The sequence below is a fragment of the Cryptomeria japonica genome, chromosome 1 (assembly GCF_030272615.1).
Source record: "Cryptomeria japonica chromosome 1, Sugi_1.0, whole genome shotgun sequence".
NCBI classification, from domain to species: Eukaryota; Viridiplantae; Streptophyta; class Pinopsida; order Cupressales; family Cupressaceae; genus Cryptomeria; species Cryptomeria japonica.
In genome coordinates, this window is record NC_081405.1 from 190,388,347 (window position 1) to 190,394,346 (window position 6,000).

The window sequence follows — 6,000 nt, forward strand, 5'->3', positions numbered from 1 at the left end:
AGCTCTTGATTTAATTTCATCGTACTTGTGTTGATTGATTATGAGATGTTGTTCTATATGCTTTATTCTATATGTATGCATATCTTTTCAGTATAGACAAATGAATGCAAATGGAATATGGATGTTTATTTTTGTTTCTTTTTATGCAAATAAATGAGGACAATGAGTAACTAGTAATGCAAATGTTTATTTTTCTTCATGCAATAATATGAATGCAAATAAGTTTAAAATCAAATGTATAGATCTATAGAAGATGCTCACGTATGCAGCTAACATCTCAATACACAAGTATTCGATCGGAGAAACGATGATGAAAAAGAGACCACTTAGCTGAGATATGATGATACTTCCAAATTCTCATTCAGAAGATAAAGAAATCAGTGTAACCATACCTAAATCACTCTAAATTCAATAAATGCATAATGAAAATACAAAATGCAATCTAAACCTAGTCACTGGATTTAAAAGAAGCTTAATTTTCATCACTGGGTGTTTTACAACCACAACAGGTAGATTTAGAGTTCCTTGCTTTTCATGTGCAATATTAATTATCTTGTCCGCAATGACCCTTTTTTCGTTCATATCCTTGGACAGATTACGCATGGACCCAAATTGCACAATAAAGAAATTCCCTCAAAACAGACAAAGAAATGATGGGAACCTCCCTGTAGCATTCAAATAGGCGGAGTCGAGGTATGTGTGGAGATTTCACCTTAATGTGAAGGTGCACTTATCACAAACACCCAGCTGATTAGATGTTTTCAGATCATCGGAATCATTCCTACAAGCAAAAAACAAAGAAAATATTATTCCCCCAATCCTTGCTCCTCTTAGTCAAGATAGACTTACTCGAGTTACTCAGGGGGATAATAATTGAAAACCAATATAAAAGACAACACACAAAGAAAATTTCATGAATATCTCAAACAGTTTAGTGATTGTTTTCAGTTTTGTTTTGCTTTTGTACTCAGTGATAAAACTCTTCAGTAGTCAGGAGACAGGTGACTGACTTGGAGTGAATGACTGGGTATCACTGATGTAAAGATGACTTGATTGATACTGCTTAGGACATGTAATGTGTTATGTCAATTACCTAAGACTAGGACATTGATCAGTTTCAAGCCATGAGGGTTCCAAAAGAACCAGAATGTCACAAAAGTGACTAAAAGTTATGTACAAGCTAAAGCAAAGATGCAGCATTTCAATACAAGAGATAAGACTACCCTGGACAAAATCCAGCAGCCACACTGATCTATGTCATTGTTTTGATTTGTGTGATCATTGATAGGAATGTCTGATTTCAAAGAGTACATATCCCGTATAAGACTGATCTGTCTAGTTTCGAGTGTACCCTTCCTTGCATAAGACATGTTGATGTTTTATAGAGTTTGATAGATTGATTAACAAGACATGAGATAAGTTTGATTGCAAACTTTGAAAATTTGTCTGTTGTTGATTTGGTTTGAAGGATAGTCTATGCTTTCTTGCTTCAATTTTTGAGTTTTTTTTTTTTTTTGAGTTTTTTTTTTTTTTTTTTAAGGATTTTGTTCAAGACATTTTATGATTTTTTTTCAGGATTTTGATGTTTGCTCCTAGTGTCTAGCAAGGCAAAAGAGATTTTGAGTATATAAATGGATAAGCGAATGATTATGGATGCTTTCAAGGACTATCTCACAATATTAATCCAGCACGGGGACCAAATATAGCAATGTACAACATGGATTTTAGCGATGTAAAGAAAGGATTTAGCGATGTAAAGAAAGGATATAGCATAACGAAGCCATATGGTCCAAAGAAGTGGCCATGTCAAGAGGTTTGTGGAAAACATGTTTTTGCATTTTGTCCATAGTGTTGATCAAGATCTGGATAGGGGACAAATAGGATAAGCAAGATCAAAGGTGGTAATGAAGGATGTAAGCGGGCAATGGATAGGAGTTAAAGGGTCTGGATCAAGTGTAATAGATAGGACACATGAAGCCTACAAAGATCCTTAACCTTGTCAAGATCACAGGTGGAAAAGGGATATGAATGTAGATAGAGTGAATGAGGGATAATGGAGGATGAAGGATAATGGAGGAAGAAAGATAACAGATGGATATACATGGATGGAACTTGCCCCTAGTGTAAAGTGCAAAAGGATAATGGATTACGCATGATGCCTGTTTGCCCAGTTTTCATCATGGTACTTGCCCAAGGCGCCACAAGAAGTGGTTTTCACACAAGGATGAATTTATTTCTCTTTAGTTTTATTTTTCTTATTATTATTTTTTTTATTCACTTTTTCATCATTTTTTTTTTTTGGAAGATGATGGAGGCATGATAGGGGATGGAAGACAAACCCCAATGTCTCGCTTCTTTGGATGGTACCCTTGGAATATGAGTTGTAATAGACCATGGCTATGAAGGTATGCTCAAAGATGTTGATAGGATAATGAAATAAAACTAGGGCAAGGATTTATGCAAAGGATTGGATAAGAGGGATGGAAGGGTGAAAAAGAGGTGTTGTATAATGGATGGGATATTGGAAGAATTGTGTATGGATAGATGGAAATGCTAGAAAGATCAACATTGGCACACGCCTTGAGGGATGGTGGACATATGGAAGAGAAGTGAATCTTAGATTTTGAGATTTGGATAGAGGAAAGGTTACAAATTTTGGGGCATAAGAACCCAAAATGGATGAAGGAGGTGATGGAGGAATAGACTCGGAAGGTTTGGATGGAGGAACAACAATTTTGGATGCCAATTTTGATTTTTCTTTAGACTTTTGTGCTTCAAGCAGCCGCTTAGAGATCCACATGGTTTTTTATTTTTCATGCTTTTGTAGTTCCTTAGAGCACATTGCTTCTATAAGTGCCTTAGGAACCTATATGACTTTTGACTTTTCTTCTTTCTTTGTGGACCTTTGTGACATTTTTTATTTTTCTTTGTTTTGACATGTCGATTAGATGGGACATGTTGATCCTTGAATACATGTGGATTACTTGACCTATGACTTTTATGCTTGGTGTCCAAATTGATTGGAGGGAGATGCATGGATAGATAGGAATGATATGGAGGTCTTTTAGATGGATGGAAGGTACTCGAAGATGTGTGCCTTTGTTGATCCAGTATAAGGGATGGAGGGATATAGGGACCTAGAATGGATGGAAGCGATGATGGGGAAAGCGTATATTTGGATTTAACTAGAGAAATGTAGGATTTATGAGAGATACCAACATCTTGGGAAATGTCCCTGAGGCCATGACCTTTAACATTTACTTTAATAAGGAGGAGTTCTTGCTTGTGGAGATTTACCCCTTTGACTTTATAAATATTTTGACTTGTAGGATACACTTTGCTTTGGAAAGAAGGCACGAGGCCATTATGAGGTGGAAGTGGAATGTAGGGAATCATAGGATCATGAGAGGGACTTGTAGGCATGATGGATCCTTGACATGGAGGATTATGACAAGGGAATAAAGGGATACTTTGATCTTGACATGGAAGAGGACCATTGGATAGAGTAGGAAGGGTGTTTAACTCTTCATTTTGAATAGGATCGTTTAAAAAGATGGTAGAGGAATCATGTGTTGATATGTGGTGACTAATCAACAAAGTACTGTACACTCAGCATGTATTCTCGTCAGGGTCTGGGGCTGGGTTGGGTTCCGAGAAAGCAGGCGGTAGCCCGTTGCGAGGGTTCAGGGGTGGCAGCCCCCAAGAAAAAAAAATTTGGACGCTTTTTGTTGATGAAAACCGACATTGTAATAAAACCCTACAAAGGCCAACTTTGTCTATTGCCCTAAAAACGCATGTTATAAGCGGTTGGGATGCTTAAGGCATAGTGAGGTTTATATACTATTTTTGCTGGATAATAAGAAAGATAGGACGACTATGTATGGTGGACGTAACCCATTCTGGGTGAACCACGTTAAATCTTTGTGTTATCTGTGTCCTGTTTTATTCCTTTATCTTTTGTATTTAGATCTGCATATAATTGTTAGTTCATAATTGCTTCGGATCTGCTTGAAACCCTAACATCATGATCTTTCTTAGGAAGTGGATTAGGAATGGGATTTGGAAGGATTCTTTGCTCTTGAGATGGAAGGATTTCATCTTGGACAAAATGGAAAGGTATAAAGGGATCATCATGGGATTCTAGGGAAGTGGGATCTTTTTCAATCATTAGATGGGATTGAGGAGTTTTGGTGTCTTGATCTTGATTTATGGTAGGACTTATTTTTTCATTTTCCAGATTATCCTCTTGACATGAAGCCATTTCTAAGGAAGAGGTAGTGTTTTTTATATGCATGGAGGATTCTTCAAAGGTGTTCATATTTTGGTATGATGGGGAAGCATTTTGAGTGGGACTCTCTGGAGTGGGTACGTTTGGAATTGGAGTGCATGATGGCATAGGATCTGGGATTTTTAAATCTTTATAGGAACATGTATCAATATTGGCATTAACTTGGATTTCCATAGGAGATAGCCCTTGAAGGTAAACATGAGAAGTTTCATTTTTTGAAGGAGATGGTATGGATTGTTGTTGAGAAGTTTTAGGAGATGAAGGCATCATGGAAGGGATGGAGGCCACATATGGAGCCTTGCTAGACATAGGTTCATGATTTTGATCATGCTTAGAAGTAGTTCCTTCTTTTTCTTTAGGTGAGTCATTAGGATCTTCAATTTCAATGACACCATTATCAATGAGATCTTGAATCTTATGTTTTAATTCTATACATTTCAAAGTCTTATGTTCATTTTGTCTATGATATGAACAATACTTACTCAGAATTTCATATCCCCATGTGGTCTTTTTAGGCAATATGATAAGATTATGCTCAAGAAGCTCTTTCAAAGCTGACTCAATAGATTGCCCCAAAGGTGTAAACTGTCTATCTAGAGGATATTTGGAGGAAATGTCTTTGTCTTGGTGAAGGTGTCTTGTGAGCTTGTTTGAGATTCGGATTTTGATTGTCAATTACTTCTTGTTCCATCTTATGTAATTGTTTTATTATTTCTTGAAGTCTAGTTTTCTTAATATCATGAATTTTCATCTTAAGAGGGGTCATTGAATATTTTTGTTGGGCTTGAATGTCATATATTTCTTTCTTGAGATCTTGATTTTGTTGGGCCAAGGTATCCATGGTCTTCTTAATTTTGTCAGAATTTTTAGAAGAGCTTCTAGTTTGAACAAGCATTTACAATCAACAAGATCGAGAGCTAGATGTGTTGCAGAAGTCAAGATCAAATTGTAGCTAGTTGTTCATTTAACGTAGTGATTGAGTGAAGTAACTAAGATCAGGTCTGGTTTCAGGAATGATCTATCTTGTGTAAGACGTTATCTAAGTTAATTTAGGCTTGATAAGATGTTGTTTGAACTAGCTTAGAGATGATCAACAAAATCATGCAACGCAATGGTAGGGGTACACTGTCAAGATTGTTTATGCTCAGGAGGATGATGACCAGTTTTATGCTCATTGTAGACTGATCTCGGCAATTTTTACTATTTTGACTGACAAGATCAGGAATTCATATGATAGATTATTGGACAGAGACAAGATTCTGACAGACGGAGTTTCAATGACTGGCGACTACCAGTTTAGAGGTGGACTAAGTTTTTGACAACTAAGGTATACCAGTTTGTGACACGGACAGAGTTTTGATCACTGAGTTTGTTTGTTTCATATTGTTTGATTTGTTTTCTCTATTTTTAGTATTTCATTTTTAGTTTCAGGGATGAAAACATAGAAAACACACAAGATATATAATAATTCAATCACAGCACGCGAACCCTATAGAAGTTGGCTTAGAGAAGAAAATATTTGCTTGCTGACTTAGGTACACACCTAATAGCTAATCAGAATATGGTCGTTGAGTCTCACACAATGGATTCTCAATGGCATATTAGCCGACTCCAAACGCTAATGGGGGCACGATATGGCAAGTGTCTTCGGAGAGTTACTATCTCTCTTGCACAAATATTATCCCCCTTTCAGAGGTGAATCAGGTAGCCTC